This window comes from Pseudophryne corroboree, chromosome 9 (assembly GCF_028390025.1).
Source record: "Pseudophryne corroboree isolate aPseCor3 chromosome 9, aPseCor3.hap2, whole genome shotgun sequence".
Lineage (NCBI taxonomy): Eukaryota > Metazoa > Chordata > Amphibia > Anura > Myobatrachidae > Pseudophryne > Pseudophryne corroboree.
Genome location: NC_086452.1, coordinates 336,475,763 through 336,493,879, shown reverse-complemented (window position 1 = coordinate 336,493,879; position 18,117 = coordinate 336,475,763). Strand labels below are relative to the sequence as shown.

The following is an 18,117-nucleotide window of genomic DNA, read 5'->3' as shown; positions in this document are numbered from 1 at the left end:
GAAAACGCAGGCGTGTCCAGGCGTTTGCAGGGCGGGTATCTGACATCAATTCCGGGACCTCTGTCGCTAGAATCATTGCACAGGATAAGTAACTACAGAGCTGGTCTTGTTTTTCACAAAATGTGTTTGTGTCACTCGGCTGCACATGCGATCGCACACTTGCAAAGTGAAAATACACTCCCCCGTGGGTGACGACAATGCGTTTGCACGGCTGCTAAAAGTAGCTAGTGAGCGATCAACTCAGAATGAGGGCCACAGTCACAGGTAAACAATAGCATAACGTAAAGCAAAGGAGGCCCCAACTGTGTCTATCTCAGAATCAGGACCTCTGAGGAGTGACCCCGCCCTCTTCACAGGCCCCTACCCCTCTACAGACTCCGCCCTCATTAGGGCTGCTTCCATAAATTTCCCGGGCTGGTGTTCGATCCCAATCCGCCTCTGGCAGCTACTATGGGGTCCAGAGCTGAGGGAGGTCACCTTCCCAGTCACAGTTACATGTGTTATATATAGGGGTGTAGCTACCATAGGTACTGTGACTGCCTACCAGTGCAATGCCTCACCCACTGGTGTGATCTCCACCTCCTTTGACACGATCCTCCTGTTGGTGCTGTGACTGCCTACCAGTGCAATGCCTCACCCACCGGTGTGATCTCCACCTCCTGTGACATGATCCTCCTGCTGGTGCTGTGACTGCCTACCAGTGCAATGCCTCACCTACTGCTGTGATCTCCACCTCCTGTGACATGATCCTACTGCTGGTGCTGTGACTGCCTACCAGTGCAATGCCTCAGCTACTGGTGTGATCTCCACCTCCTGTGACAAGATCCTACTGCTGGTGCTGTTGTTACTGCCTACCAGTGCAATGCCCCACCTACTGGTGTGATCTCCACCTCCTGTGACAAGATCCTCCTGCAGGTTATGTGACTGCCTACCAGTGCAATGCCTCACCTACTGGTGTGATCTCCACCTCCTGTGACATGATCCTCCTGCTGGTGCTGTGACTTCCTACCAGTACAATGCCCCACCTGCTGGTGTGATCTCCACCTCCTGTGACACGATCCTACTGCTGGTGCTGTGATTGCCTACCAGTGTAATGCCCCACCTACTGGTGTGATCTCCACCTCCTGTGACACGATCCTCCTGTTGGTGCTGTGACTGCCTACCATGCTGCATTAGCCTTGCTTACTACCACTGTGGGGAATGCTAACAGTTTGCTTAAGCCCAATTTGTGTTGGGCCCCGCTTATAGCTGACTTACTCCAACCTACATGAGGCCACTTTTCATATATTTCCAGGGCCACTTTACGTTCCCAATCCACCCCTGTCTGGCATGGAAGAAATGTGAATGATAAATCAATGTAAATGTACCAGGAGGTATTGACAAGCCTTTATAACATTATCTTATACTGTGAATTTCTTACTCTGTTTCCAAGACAATTAATTAATTTAACTTGTTAATTAAGTGAAAGGAAGACATGACATTTTCCGGGAGATGTATCAAGCCGTGGAGAGAGATAAAGTTGAGTATTTGCCCAAATCAAATGAAGCTTCCAACTACAGGTATTATTTCATGTACTGTGCTAGATAAGTGACAGAAGATGATTGGGTGGTTTGGAAATCTGCACGTTATCTCTCTCCAAAGCTTGATACATCTCCCCAAGAGTGCTGAATATAAAATATATGTCTGGCTGCTATACAGCAGGCCTGGAGCACCAGCAGGACAGTAGAGTAACAGTCATATCAGTAATAATTTGCGGACCCTGTGAAATTAGCATTCACTAAACACGGGAGACTAAGTCAATGAATACAAAAATTTTTTTTAATTTATGTTAAAATATTAAAAGTTTATTAAGTGAAATATTTAATTAAATAATATTTGCGAGACATCTCCAAAAACAGTCGGTTTTGGGGCTGCCCACAAATATTAACCAGCCCCTGAATGTATGTATTGGGGACTGCAATGGATATTTGAGATATCTATTGCCTTCCTCCTATTTTGAACACAAAAGCAGCCACCAAAGGTTTCTACGGCAGATGGTAAACTGTGAAACTCACCAAGCTCCAGAATGCAAAGCATTTCTGAGCTTGGCCCGGCAGCTAATGTCATTTCTAAATGGCTTTTGTAGCCTGTGGGCTACATAATGCAATAATTCCCAGGAGAAGGATCCTTGGGATCCCTCTGCATTACTGCCTGCTCTCACATACGCAGTCTGACGATTGCACATGTGAACTAGCGCAGCCGGGGTCTAAACCCAGAAGTAAAGTGATCGCATTAGCAATTATTTTACTTCTTATACATTGCAGGGACGGGCATGAGATTGGTACTCATTATGGCATAAAAGCTACACCTCTGGACTCACAAAGAGTCATCCTTCAGCACTCAGGAGAGGAAAACCCCCTTGGGGGGAAACCTCTGGGGAACCATGGCCTCAGGATCGCCCTTCCCTCTGGGCATTAAGAGGTGTACTAATATAGGGGTCAGTATGCTATCCCAGCGCATGGGATCACGGTGGTTGTCATACCGATGCTGGGATCCCAGTACAGAAAAGACTAATGGGTGAGTAAGGGGTGTTCTCCCCTCTCCCCACCCCCCTAACCCTGCCTGTCCGCAGTCTAACCCTAAACCCCCCCTTTGTGCCTAACCCTCCAGCGGAGGTGCCTAATCCTAACCTACGTCCCTGCTGCCTAAACCTAACCCTCCCTTCCCTGCAGCCTATCCAGTCCCGGGGGTGCCTAACCCACCCTACCCACAGCCTAACCCTAACTTCCCCCCACCCGCAGCATAACCCTCTCCTCCCCCCACCAGCTGCCTAATCCTAACCACCCACCTGATGCCTAAACCTAACCCTCCCTTCCCCACAGCCTAACCACCCCCGGGGGTGCCTAACCCTAACCAACCCTACCCGCTGCCTAACCCTAACCTCCTACCACCTGATGCCTAAACCTAACCCCCTGCCTGATGCCTAAACCTAATCTCCCCACCTGATGCCTAAACCTAACCCTATCCTCCCCCGCAGCCTAACCACCCCCAGGGGTCCCTAACCCACCCTACCCGCAGCCTAATTCTATCCTCCCCCCACCCGCAGCCTAACCCTAACACCTCCGCTTGATGCCTAAAGCTCTCCCTCTCCCCACCCCCCTAACCCTGCCTGTCCGCAGTCTAACCCTAACCTTCCCCCTTTGTGCCTAACCCTCCCGCGGAGGTGCCTAATCCTAACCTCCTTCGCTGCTGCCTAAACCTAACCCTCCCTCTCCCACAGCCTAACACCCACCCCTCCGTCCCTGCTGCCTAAACCTAACCCTCCCTCCCTCGCAGCGTAACCACTCCCGGGGGTGCCTAACCCACCCCACCCTACCCACAGCCTAACGCTAACCTCCCCCCACACGCAGCCTAAACCTAACCCAGCTCCTGACTCCTAAACCTAACCCCCTGCCTGATGCCTAAACCTAACCCTCCCTCCCCCACAGCCTAACCACCCCCAGGGGTGCCTAACCCTAACCCACCCTACCCACAGCCTAACCCTAACCTCCCACCACCCACAGCCTAAACTTAACCCCCTCACCTGACCTAATCCCCCTGCCTAAACCTAACCCGCCCTCCCACGCAGCCTAACCACCCCCGGGGATGCCTAACCCTAAGCTTCGCCCACCCGCAGCCTAAACTTAACCCCCCCACCTAATGCCTAAACCTAAGCCTCCCGCATGATGTCTAAACATAACCCTCCCTCCCACGCAGCCTTACCTCCCCCATGGGTGCCTAACCCACCCTATCCGCAGCCTAACCCTAACCTCCCTCCATCTGCAGCCTAACCCTAACCCCCTGCCTGATGCCTAAACCTAACTGCCCCGCCTGACGCGCAAACCTAACCCTCTCGCAGCCTAACCACCCCCCTTCCCCCCCGTGCCTGATGCATAAACCTGTCCCCCCTTGCCCAGCTCTAAACCTATGATCGTGGGGGTACGGGCGTCGGTATCCTTGCCCATTCGGAGATCCAACGTCGGGATTCTGAAAAGTGTCCAGATCCCAGTGTCAGTATTCTGACTGCCGTAAACCCGACAGCCGGCATCTTTACCGCATCTCCTAATAGGTAATGCATATGTCCCAACATTCGGAGCATGTGTCCACAGCTCTTCTCCCAGGGCAGCTATTCAGGGATCACCAACTGCGTGTAGACGAAGAGGAAGAGATGAAAAATCATTGTTAGTGGATGAACAAGCAGAGAGACAAACTGCAAACAGTGGTGTGGTTGTGTAGAGAGAAAAATCTCTCTATGTAAATATGTTACTCTAACTACTGAGGACATGGAAAATACCTAAAATAAGGACAATTATCCCAAAGGGCCCATTGTTTTTATACAATACACACATTGGGGGTATAAGTTCTCTCTTATAGTAATTAGTGGGTACCTTCAGAAAATAAATTTGACCAGTAAATAATAAAAGCTATAAATTGCTAACATTTAGGGGTCAATCCAATTAGGTACGAGTTACCATTGCTGCGACGTTTCAACAGCATCCAAACTCACACCCTGCATGGTCAGATTCAGCCTATGGGGCTACTGGAAAGTGCGGCTGTTGTAAGACAAACTCGCACCTAATTAAACTGACTCCCTAGTTGTTAAATGTGATAAAATAGTAAAATATAATGGTGTAATTGTGGGCCTGATTCAGTTGTGGTTGTTGAAGCGATCGCTGCTCCAATCTTGCCGTTCACAGTTGCATCGTGAGTCTGAGCAGTTGTAGGCTGAGCAAGTCTCCTAGACACAGGGGTCTCTCCAGCAGCAACACAGGTCACAATGGGTAATTTAAGCACGCACATAGAACGGCGTTTGAACGGACCTGACACGCCTGTATACAGTTAGCCACCCCCGTTACCACCTCAAACGCTGACTTCCTGTCAATCACATTGCGATGGGATCCTCTATGTGAGCTTGATTTCATTTAGTGCGCAGTGCAGCTTACACGCATGCACAGTGAAAAAGCATTGAGCCACTTGGTGCAACAGCAGCTCTGCGACCGCATCTGAATCAGGCCCCCTGAGCGGTAAGGAGAAGGACTCTAGGGAAAGGACTATGTCACCTTTATTATATGTAAAGATAGGGAAACAGTCACTTGTTACAGCTCCAATTCACATCATTTATACCATTCTGTACCATTTCATCATTTGGTTATTTTATGGGGGAGATGTATTAAGCCCTGCAGAGTGATAAAGTGGAGAGAGGTAAAGTACCAGCCAATCAGCTCCTAACTGCCATGTTACAGGCTGTGTTTGAAAAATGACAACTAGGAGCTGATTGGTTGTTAGTTTATCTCTCTCCACTTTATCACTCTCCCAGGCTTTGTACACCTGCCCCCAGTTCATTGATATACTGTAAATGTCAGCCATTTCACTATCTCCCCCGATCTGTATTGTTCTTCCCCCGATCTGTATGTTCTGTATCATGCTCTCCCCACCCTTCCTGTTTTTCTGTATTACAGTATTTACTACATCTCGCAGCCCCCAAAAGTGTATGTCCTTCCTCTATATGTCCTATAGAGTACGCCACAATTTCTATGTTTCTCTGACGTCCTAGTGGATGCTGGGTACTCCGTAAGGACCATGGGGAATAGACGGGCTCCGCAGGAGACTGGGCACTCTTAAAAGAAAGATTAGGTACTATATCTGGTGTGCACTGGCTCCTCCCTCTATGCCCCTCCTCCAGACCTCAGTTAGAATCTGTGCCCGGCCTGAGCTGGATGCACCTAGTGGGCTCTCCTGAGCTTACTAGAAAAGAAAGTATTTGTTAGGTTTTTTATTTTCAGTGAGATCTGCTGGCAACAGACTCACTGCTACGAGGGACTGAGGGGAGAGAAGCAAACCTACCTGCTTGCAGCTAGCTTGTGCTTCTAAGGCTACTGGACACCATTAGCTCCAGAGGGATCGAACACAGGGCCCGACCTCGATCGTCCGTTCCCGGAGCCGCGCCGCCGTCCCCCTTGCAGAGCAAGAAGATGGAAGAACCAGGAGAAAATCGGCGGCTGAAGACTCCGGTCTTCAATAAGGTAGCGCACAGCACTGCAGCTGTGCGCCATTGCTCCCACAGCACACCACACGCTCCGGTCACTGGTGGGTGCAGGGCGCTGGGGGGGGGGGGGGGCGCCCTGGGCTGCAATAAGTATACCTTTTGGCAAATGTGCACATAATACAGTTATAAACTGTATATGTGCCTGATCCCCCGCCATTAACATTATTAAAAAAGCGGGAGAAGCCCGCCGCGGAGGGGGCGGGGCTATCTCCCTCAGCACACCGGCGCCATTTTTTCTTCACAGCTCCGCTGGAAGGACGCTCCCCAGGCTCTCCCCTGCAGTATACACTACAAGAAGGGTAAAAAAGAGAGGGGGGGCACATAAATTTAGGCGCAAAAGGTGATATAAGCAGCTATTGGGGGAAAATTCACTTTGTGTTAGTGTAAATCCCTCTGTTATATAGCGCTCTGGTGTGTGCTGGCATACTCTCTCTCTGTCTCCCCAAAGGACTTTGTGGGGTCCTGTCCTCAGTCAGAGCATTCCCTGTGTGTGTGCGGTGTGTCGGTACGGCTGTGTCGACATGTTTGATGAGGACGCTAACGTGGAGGCGGAGCAGGAGCCGATAAGTGTGATGTCGCCCCCTGCGGGGCCGACACCAGAGTGGATGGATATGTGGAAGGTATTAACCGACAGTGTCAACTCCTTGCATAAAAGGTTCGATGACGTAACAGCTTTGGGACAGCCGGCATCTCAGCCCGCGCCTGCCCAGGCGTCTCAGAGGCCATCAGGGGCTCAAAAACGCCCGCTACCTCAGATGGCAGACACAGATGTCGACACGGAGTCTGACTCCAGTGTAGACGAGGATGAGACAAATGTACAGTCCACAAGGGCCATCCGATGCATGATTACGGCAATGAAAAATGTGTTGCACATTTCTGACATTAACCCGGTTACCACTAAAAAGGGTATTATGTTTGGGGAGAAAAAGCAGCCAGTGACTTTTCCCCCATCTGATGAGTTAAATGAATTGTGTGAAGAAGCGTGGTGTTCCCCAGATATGAAATTAGTGATTTCTAAGAGGTTACTAATGGCGTACCCTTTCCAACGGACAGGTTACGTTGGGAAACATCCCCTAGGGTGGACAAGGCGCTCACACGCTTATCAAAAAAGGTGGCACTGCCGTCTCAGGATACGGCCGCCTTAAAGGAGCCTGCAGATAGAAAGCAGGAGGCTACCCTGAAGTCTGTGTATACACACTCAGGTACTATACTGAGACCTGCAATTGCTTCAGCATGGATGTGTAGTGCTGCAGCTGCTTGGTCTGATACCCTGTCAGATAACATTGATTCCCTTGACAGGGATACTATTTTGCTAACCATAGAGCATATTAAAGACGTCGTCTTATATATGAGGGATGCACAGAGGGACATTTGCCGGCTGGCATCTAGAATTAATGCAATGTCCATTTCTGCCAGGAGAGTATTATGGACTCGGCAGTGGACAGGTGATGCTGATTCTAAAAGGCACATGGAGGTTTTGCCTTATAAGGGTGAGGAATTGTTTGGGGACGGTCTCTCGGACCTCGTATCCACAGCAACAGCTGGGAAGTCGACTTTTTTACCTCAGGTTCCCTCACAGCCTAAGAAAGCACAGTAGTATCAAGAACAGTCCTTTCGGCCTCAGAAAGGCAAGCGGGTCAGAGGCGCGTCCTTTCTGCCCAGAGGCAGGGGTAGAGGGAAAAAGCTGCACCAGACAGCCAGTTCCCAGGAACAAAAATCCTCTCCTGCTTCCACTAAGTCCACCGCATGACGCTGGGGCTCCACAGGTGGAGCCAGGTGCGGTGGGGACGCGTCTCCGGAACTTCAGCGACCAGTGGGTTCGCTCACAGGTGGATCTCTGGGTTCTACAAGTGGTATCTCAGGGATACAAGCTGGAGTTCGAGGCGTCTCCCCCTCGCCGTTACCTCAAATCAGCCTTGCCAGCTGCTCCCAAGGAAAGGGAGGTAGTACTGGCGGCAATTCACAAACTGTACCTTCAGCAGGTGATAATCAAAGTTCCCCTCCTTCAACAGGTATGGGGTTACTATTCCACAATGTTTGTGGTACCGAAACCAGACGGTTCGGTGAGACCCATTCTAAATTTGAAATCCTTGAACACTTATGTGAGGAAGTTCAAGTTCAAAATGGAATTGCTCAGGGCGGTTATTGCAAGCCTGGAAGAGGGGGATTTTATGGTGTCCCTGGACATCAAGGATGCTTACCTACATGTCCCCATTTACCCGCCTCACCAGGAGTACCTCAGGTTTGTGGTACAGGACTGTCATTACCAATTCCAGACGATGCCGTTTGGTCTGTCCACGGCACCGAGGGTATTTACCAAAGTAATGGCCGAAATGATGATACTCCTTCGAAAGAAGGGAGTTATAATTATCCCGTACTTGGACGAACTCCTTATAAAGGCGAGGTCCAAGGAGCAGTTGTTAGTCGGAGTAGCACTATCTCGGGAAGTGCTACAACAGCACGGCTGGATTCTGAATATCCCAAAGTCGCAGCTGATTCCTACGACGCGTCTGCTGTTCTTTGGCATGATTCTGGACACAGAACAGAAGAATAGTAAAAAAAAATGTGTAACAGTAACTTGCGCCCTAGCTGCAGCTCGGCAAACCACCAAATGAGGAGCACCACTCCTTTCTAGTCACAATATAACAAAAAGAGGCGATCTCCCAGCGCTGCTATACACAATCTCCAGTCCGTATAGTTTCTTTTTCCTCAAAGAGAAAACGAATTAGTGAGTCCCCTTATTCTCAATCGATCCTTTAAGTCCCAATTTTTAGGAGACTGACCTTTATAATTGGCCCTATGTGCGTTGAAAGGTATCTTTGGGTCCTTGCTTCTATTCTGGACCTCCCCCAATGTTTGTTATATGGATAACTTCTCAATACACCAAATCACATCAACTTTATGATAGGTCTCCCATCTGCACCAGGCTTACCTTTATATCAAGCCCTATGTGCATTGAAAGGTATCTTTTTGGTCCCGACTTCTGTCCTTGACCTCCGATACCCCCACACTGATGGCTCCCGGGCGTTCAATAAAATGGAAAATCCCGCCAGAAAGATGATGATTTTTTTATTACTAAAAAACTTCTTAGAACAATAAAATAGATAAAAATGGAAATAGTCCACAAGACCAAAATCAAAATAACATAAACACAGGAGATTCCCTATATGAGAAAAGGTGAGGCCACTTCCACTGGTACCCTTCAGATGGAACAAGGAAAAATAATTTTTAGGTTGCAACAATCCTTGCCAAAAAAATACTAGTACCAACATACGTGGTGTGGTTCAGCCTAGGGTCCTCCTGTGTAATTCACCAACGCGTTTCGGATAACAAATCCTTCCTCAGGGTGCATGGTGGAAGTGACCCCCCTGGTCTCTTTATACCCCTCTGGCTATGTTTCATATCCTCCTCAGCCAATCAGGTTCCACCATCAGAATTAATACATATTCAATACAAATACAGCCTAAAAACCTATATTTATATATAGTACATATACATATCAGTTAAATGCAATATCCATATACTGCGTTATACTAAAACATATCCATAAAATTACATTCTGTGTCTAAATTGGTTACATGCAAAAAAAGGAATGGATCCATGCGGTCAACATTATACAAGAGGTTTGCCTCCCATCCTGGGTATTAGCGTCCATGATTTACACTTGATCTGACTGCCGAAATCACCGGTTTTTACTGGTTTCCGCTGACGTCTTTCCTGTTTGCATGTGTTGCCATGGAGACGTCCCGTCTCCAATCCCTTCGTCAGCGAGTCTCTCAAAGACGGAAGTTCCCGTCATGTGGTGCGGCCGACTTCCGGTTGTTGGAACGCAACCCCGGAAGTTCTTTCCATTCACTGTGTATCGCACCATCATATCTCACTCATCCGTACCCGGATATATGTAAAGAGATATGGACAAGCATAAATATATTGACAGTTAGCAATCAGCTTATCACTTTATAAATGCTAATTCTATTAATCTCGATATGTGCATCTATTCATCACCATATACCCTCATTACATCGAACAATAAAACTCCATATAAAGGATATGTAATAAAGGTCTCAATCTGCAACATGTTATATATGGGTTTATAGAAACCACTTGGTTTCAAAATCCATGTTATGACCATTCGGATATAGTGTCTTCAATTCATAGATCTTTCTCATTTCCGCCCTAGCCAATCTTATATCGTCATCCTTTTTGCGCCAATTAGGTGGAATACCCACAATCGCGCAAAAATCCACTAAATGATTAATATTACAATTGTGTACATTCTTGAAGTGTGATGAGACACTATGTGTGTCCAATCCTTTTTTAATATTGCGGACATGCTCCGCCATGCGTACTTTGAGTGCTCTTGTGGTACGTCCCACGTATTGTGAGCCACAAGAACACTCCAATAAATATACACAATTTGTTGTGGAACAAGTCAAAAATTCCCTAATGGGATATACCATATTAGTTTGCGTTGATCTATATTCTATTATCTTATTTCCTTTTCCTTTGCAGTTACGGCACATTATGCACATGCCGCACCTATAAAAGCCTTTATATTTGACCCTGGTTTTCATTCTTGGGGCCACCAGAACGCTACTGACAATATTGTCTTTTAAATTTCTAGCCTTTCTATATGTAAAGCTAGGTCGATCCGATATATGATCTTTTAACATCGGATCTCTAGTAAGAATATCCCAATGTTGTTTAAGGATTTTTTCAACTTGTTTATATTGGCTGTTGAAATCCATGATAAACGCTATTCCTCTATTGTTAGTACTTAATCTACGTTTACCACTGCTATTACCATCCAGATATGCCTCCCTATTTATGCTAGAACCTTTATCTCTTGCTTTTTTTATTATTTCTGAATCATAACCCTTTTCTTGGAATTGTTCCTGTAAAATATTGGCATGCTGTTCATATTCCTGTATGTCTGTACAATTCCGTCGAATACGATGGAATTGACTAACAGGAATACTCCGCAGCCAATTATGATGATGATTACTAGTGAAATCTATGAAAGAGTTGCAATCAGTACTTTTCATGTGGTTACTAGTTTTAATAATACCATCCTCAATATATACCTTCAAATCCAAAAAATTTACTTCAACTTCACTTATTTCAAATGTGAATTTTATGTTATATTGATTGTCATTAAGGTGTGTGCAAAAGGTGTCCAAAGAACTCCGGCCACCACCCCATACAAAAATAACATCGTCAATATACCGATGCCAGGACACCAGACCGGCACCCAGCTGATGGCTCCCCCATACTGCTTGTTCTTCCCAGTGGGCCATAAAAAGATTGGCATAGCTGGGTGCCAGCCTGGTGCCCATGGCTGTTCCTGTGAGCTGGTAATAAAAAGCATCATGGAACCAAAAAAAAATATTTTTCAAAATGAGAGAAATGCCATCCAGAATGAATTCTTTTTTATTTATGTCTACCATATCTCTGTTGAGAAAAAACTCTGTGGCTTCCAGACCATGTTTATGTTCTATAATGGTGTACAGCGACTGTACGTCCGCTGTAACCATTAAGAATCCAGGTTCCCATTTAACGTTCATTAATTTGTTTATAATATTGATAGTATCTTTAAGGTAAGAACGAGTGGATTGCACCATAGGCTGTAATATCTTATCTAAAACCAGTGATAAATTGGAGAGGCATGAATCTGTTCCCGCCACTATGGGGCGTCCTGGAGGTTTCTCCTTGTTCTTATGTACTTTAGGGAGTATATATAACACTGGTATAGAGGGATTGTCTATGGTTATATATTTCATATCATCCTCCTCTATAATCCCTTTGGATATAGTGCCAAGAAGGTTTTAAGTTTATCAATAATACCTTCACCTGGATTTGTTCTAAGTTTTTTATATGTTTCTCCATCTTGCAGTTGTCTGAATACCTCCATATTATAATCTTCTACGTTCATAACAACCACACTGCCCCCCTTATCCGCGGGTTTAATGACTATGTTACTGTTTCCTCTTAAAGATTTGATAGCCCCACGCTCAGCTTTTGTCAGGTTCATTCTTCTATTAGGTTTTAATACAATGCTGTCTAGATCATTTTTTACAGCTTTTTCAAATGCCTCCACGAAGCTGCCCTTTTTATGTTTCGGATAGAAGGTGGACTTACGTTTTAATTTAAAATGGCCCTCAGTCTGGGAAACCTCCTGTTCCGGTTTCTCAGCAAAAAACCTTTTTAGGGTGAGACGTCTGATGAATCTCTCCACATCTACAAACACACTGAATTTGTCACATCGATTCGAGGGAGCAAATTTTAAACCCTTCTCAAGGATGCTGATCTCGTGTGCTGTTAGTTGGTAATCACTTAGATTGTGGACTCTGGTGACATTATTAATACTAGGATTGGACATGGGGCATTTCTCCCCTTCTACCTTCCTATTTGATGGTGTATCGTTAGATGTCAAAGGCTTTCTCATCTTACATCTTCTTTTGGAGTTTAGTGTTCTCATTTTCCCTCCTCTTTTACCACGTTTTTTAGGGGGTTTTACCTCCATCTTCCGTTTGTCCTCTGACCTCTCCCTAAAAAATGCGAGTTATTCCTAGGGGAATCTTGTTCTACCTCTTCCCTAGAGTCCCTGAATTCCTTCTCTCTATATGTGTATCTCTGCCTATATATATCCATATCCTTCCTATTTCCAGAGGGATTTACTTCCTCCCTTCTAGAGTATGTCCTTTTATCGGCCAAACTTTTGGATTGATTACTCTCTCTGTTCTCATTATTCCATCTATCCCTATATTGTCTGGAGCCTTTATCTATCCACCTATTTGGTCTCCCTCCTACTTTTGGATTAATTCTCCTGGTCCTCTGCTCTAATGGCTTTTCATAGTTAGCTTGGATGTTATTTTCTTCCCTTCTAGTATCCCTGGGTAGACCTTCTTTAATCTTTTTACATTCATCAATATCCCTAAAGTACTTCCTTTGCTTTTTGTTTTTAATGTCCTTTTCAATTTTTTCTATCTTCTTAATGATCCCTCCTTCCAATTCCTTATAATCCTCTGATTCAGAGTATGGTTCCACCAAAGATCTTAGGGATCCAATTTCCTCTTCTAACTCTTTAAGGGTATTACCTTTTTCCCTAATAATTAACTGCATGAGTGAGTAGGAACATCCATCTAGGATCTTTTGCCATTCCTTCATAAATGCATCTGACTCATTATTAAACGAGGGTACTTTGATAATTTTCAAACCCTTAGGCGTAAGGCCTTCTGTGCAATACTTTTCTAAGAAAGCCACCTCCCACCATATTTTACTCTCTCTTATGAGTAATTTCTCCAATTTGCGCATAGCGCTATCCAAGTCATCATCCACCAATTCAATATTATCGCTTTCATTGAATAATTTCTCCACCTGAGCTTTCCTATTCACTCTATGTGCAAACATGATTCTGGGCAGCAAGACACAATAACAATGGTGCAAAATAGACAAGTAAAAAAAAAATGTGTAACAGTAACTTGCGCCCTAGCTGCAGCTCGGCAAACCACCAAATGAGGAGCACCACTCCTTTCTAGTCACAATATAACAAAAAGAGGCGATCTCCCAGCGCTGCTATACACAATCTCCAGTCCGTATAGTTTCTTTTTCCTCAAAGAGAAAACGAATTAGTGAGTCCCCTTATTCTCAATCGATCCTTTAAGTCCCAATTTTTAGGAGACTGACCTTTATAATTGGCCCTATGTGCGTTGAAAGGTATCTTTGGGTCCTTGCTTCTATTCTGGACCTCCCCCAATGTTTGTTATATGGATAACTTCTCAATACACCAAATCACATCAACTTTATGATAGGTCTCCCATCTGCACCAGGCTTACCTTTATATCAAGCCCTATGTGCATTGAAAGGTATCTTTTTGGTCCCGACTTCTGTCCTTGACCTCCGATACCCCCACACTGATGGCTCCCGGGCGTTCAATAAAATGGAAAATCCCGCCAGAAAGATGATGATTTTTTTATTACTAAAAAACTTCTTAGAACAATAAAATAGATAAAAATGGAAATAGTCCACAAGACCAAAATCAAAATAACATAAACACAGGAGATTCCCTATATGAGAAAAGGTGAGGCCACTTCCACTGGTACCCTTCAGATGGAACAAGGAAAAATAATTTTTAGGTTGCAACAATCCTTGCCAAAAAAATACTAGTACCAACATACGTGGTGTGGTTCAGCCTAGGGTCCTCCTGTGTAATTCACCAACGCGTTTCGGATAACAAATCCTTCCTCAGGGTGCATGGTGGAAGTGACCCCCCTGGTCTCTTTATACCCCTCTGGCTATGTTTCATATCCTCCTCAGCCAATCAGGTTCCACCATCAGAATTAATACATATTCAATACAAATACAGCCTAAAAACCTATATTTATATATAGTACATATACATATCAGTTAAATGCAATATCCATATACTGCGTTATACTAAAACATATCCATAAAATTACATTCTGTGTCTAAATTGGTTACATGCAAAAAAAGGAATGGATCCATGCGGTCAACATTATACAAGAGGTTTGCCTCCCATCCTGGGTATTAGCGTCCATGATTTACACTTGATCTGACTGCCGAAATCACCGGTTTTTACTGGTTTCCGCTGACGTCTTTCCTGTTTGCATGTGTTGCCATGGAGACGTCCCGTCTCCAATCCCTTCGTCAGCGAGTCTCTCAAAGACGGAAGTTCCCGTCATGTGGTGCGGCCGGCTTCCGGTTGTTGGAACGCAACCCCGGAAGTTCTTTCCATTCACTGTGTATCGCACCATCATATCTCACTCATCCGTACCCGGATATATGTAAAGAGATATGGACAAGCATAAATATATTGACAGTTAGCAATCAGCTTATCACTTTATAAATGCTAATTCTATTAATCTCGATATGTGCATCTATTCATCACCATATACCCTCATTACATCGAACAATAAAACTCCATATAAAGGATATGTAATAAAGGTCTCAATCTGCAACATGTTAAATATGGGTTTATAGAAACCACTTGGTTTCAAAATCCATGTTATGACCATTCGGATATAGTGTCTTCAATTCATAGATCTTTCTCATTTCCGCCCTAGCCAATCTTATATCGTCATCCTTTTTGCGCCAATTAGGTGGAATACCCACAATCGCGCAAAAATCCACTAAATGATTAATATTACAATTGTGTACATTCTTGAAGTGTGATGAGACACTATGTGTGTCCAATCCTTTTTTAATATTGCGGACATGCTCCGCCATGCGTACTTTGAGTGCTCTTGTGGTACGTCCCACGTATTGTGAGCCACAAGAACACTCCAATAAATATACACAATTTGTTGTGGAACAAGTCAAAAATTCCCTAATGGGATATACCATATTAGTTTGCGTTGATCTATATTCTATTATCTTATTTCCTTTTCCTTTGCAGTTACGGCACATTATGCACATGCCGCACCTATAAAAGCCTTTAGATTTGACCCTGGTTTTCATTCTTGGGGCCACCAGAACGCTACTGACAATATTGTCTTTTAAATTTCTAGCCTTTCTATATGTAAAGCAGCTTCGTGGAGGCATTTGAAAAAGCTGTAAAAAATGATCTAGACAGCATTGTATTAAAACCTAATAGAAGAATGAACCTGACAAAAGCTGAGCGTGGGGCTATCAAATCTTTAAGAGGAAACAGTAACATAGTCATTAAACCCGCGGATAAGGGGGGCAGTGTGGTTGTTATGAACGTAGAAGATTATAATATGGAGGTATTCAGACAACTGCAAGATGGAGAAACATATAAAAAACTTAGAACAAATCCAGGTGAAGGTATTATTGATAAACTTAAAACCTTCTTGGCACTATACCTATCCAAAGGGATTATAGAGGAGGATGATATGAAATATATAACCATAGACAATCCCTCTATACCAGTGTTATATATACTCCCTAAAGTACATAAGAACAAGGAGAAACCTCCAGGACGCCCCATAGTGGCGGGAACAGATTCATGCCTCTCCAATTTATCACTGGTTTTAGATAAGATATTACAGCCTATGGTGCAATCCACTCGTTCTTACCTTAAAGATACTATCAATATTATAAACAAATTAATGAACGTTAAATGGGAACCTGGATTCTTAATGGTTACAGCGGACGTACAGTCGCTGTACACCATTATAGAACATAAACATGGTCTGGAAGCCACAGAGTTTTTTCTCAACAGAGATATGGTAGACATAAATAAAAAAGAATTCATTCTGGATGGCATTTCTCTCATTTTGAAAAATAATTTTTTTTGGTTCCATGATGCTTTTTATTTACAGCTCACAGGAACAGCCATGGGCACCAGGCTGGCACCCAGCTATGCCAATCTTTTTATGGCCCACTGGGAAGAACAAGCAGTATGGGGGAGCCATCAGCTGGGTGCCGGTCTGGTGTCCTGGCATCGGTATATTGACGATGTTATTTTTGTATGGGGTGGTGGCCGGAGTTCTTTGGACACCTTTTGCACACACCTTAATGACAATCAATATAACATAAAATTCACATTTGAAATAAGTGAAGTTGAAGTAAATTTTTGGGATTTGAAGGTATATATTGAGGATGGTATTATTAAAACTAGTAACCACATGAAAAGTACTGATTGCAACTCTTTCATAGATTTCACTAGTAATCATCATCATAATTGGCTGCGGAGTATTCCTGTTAGTCAATTCCATCGTATTCGACGGAATTGTACAGACATACAGGAATATGAACAGCATGCCAATATTTTACAGGAACAATTCCAAGAAAAGGGTTATGATTCAGAAATAATAAAAAAAGCAAGAGATAAAGGTTCTAGCATAAATAGGGAGGCATATCTGGATGGTAATAGCAGTGGTAAACGTAGATTAAGTACTAACAATAGAGGAATAGCGTTTATCATGGATTTCAACAGCCAATATAAACAAGTTGAAAAAATCCTTAAACAACATTGGGATATTCTTACTAGAGATCCGATGTTAAAAGATCATATATCGGATCGACCTAGCTTTACATATAGAAAGGCTAGAAATTTAAAAGACAATATTGTCAGTAGCGTTCTGGTGGCCCCAAGAATGAAAACCAGGGTCAAATCTAAAGGCTTTTATAGGTGCGGCATGTGCATAATGTGCCGTAACTGCAAAGGAAAAGGAAATAAGATAATAGAATATAGATCAACGCAAACTAATATGGTATATCCCATTAGGGAATTTTTGACTTGTTCCACAACAAATTGTGTATATTTATTGGAGTGTTCTTGTGGCTCACAATACGTGGGACGTACCACAAGAGCACTCAAAGTACGCATGGCGGAGCATGTCCGCAATATTAAAAAAGGATTGGACACACATAGTGTCTCATCACACTTCAAGAATGTACACAATTGTAATATTAATCATTTAGTGGATTTTTGCGCGATTGTGGGTATTCCACCTAATTGGCGCAAAAAGGATGACGATATAAGATTGGCTAGGGCGGAAATGAGAAAGATCTATGAATTGAAGACACTATATCCGAATGGTCATAACATGGATTTTGAAACCAAGTGGTTTCTATAAACCCATATATAACATGTTGCAGATTGAGACCTTTATTACATATCCTTTATATGGAGTTTTATTGTTCGATGTAATGAGGGTATATGGTGATGAATAGATGCACATATCGAGATTAATAGAATTAGCATTTATAAAGTGATAAGCTGATTGCTAACTGTCAATATATTTATGCTTGTCCATATCTCTTTACATATATCCGGGTACGGATGAGTGAGATATGATGGTGCGATACACAGTGAATGGAAAGAACTTCCGGGGTTGCGTTCCAACAACCGGAAGTCGGCCGCACCACATGACGGGAACTTCCGTCTTTGAGAGACTCGCTGACGAAGGGATTGGAGACGGGACGTCTCCATGGCAACACATGCAAACAGGAAAGACGTCAGCGGAAACCAGTAAAAACCGGTGATTTCGGCAGTCAGATCAAGTGTAAATCATGGACGCTAATACCCAGGATGGGAGGCAAACCTCTTGTATAATGTTGACCGCATG

The 18,117-nt window shown here is 44.3% G+C and overlaps 1 long non-coding RNA gene across 2 annotated transcripts in view; it reads right to left on the bottom strand.

Moving 5' to 3' along the window:
- Positions 1 to 3,908: 3,908 nt before the first annotated feature.
- Positions 3,909 to 18,117, bottom strand: part of LOC134957012 (uncharacterized) — a 202,346-nt gene continuing 188,137 nt past the window's right edge. For both annotated transcript variants that reach the window (XR_010186386.1, XR_010186387.1), the window contains exon 5: positions 3,909 to 4,162. This is a non-coding gene — a long non-coding RNA (uncharacterized LOC134957012). The remainder of the gene's footprint in view (positions 4,163 to 18,117) is intronic.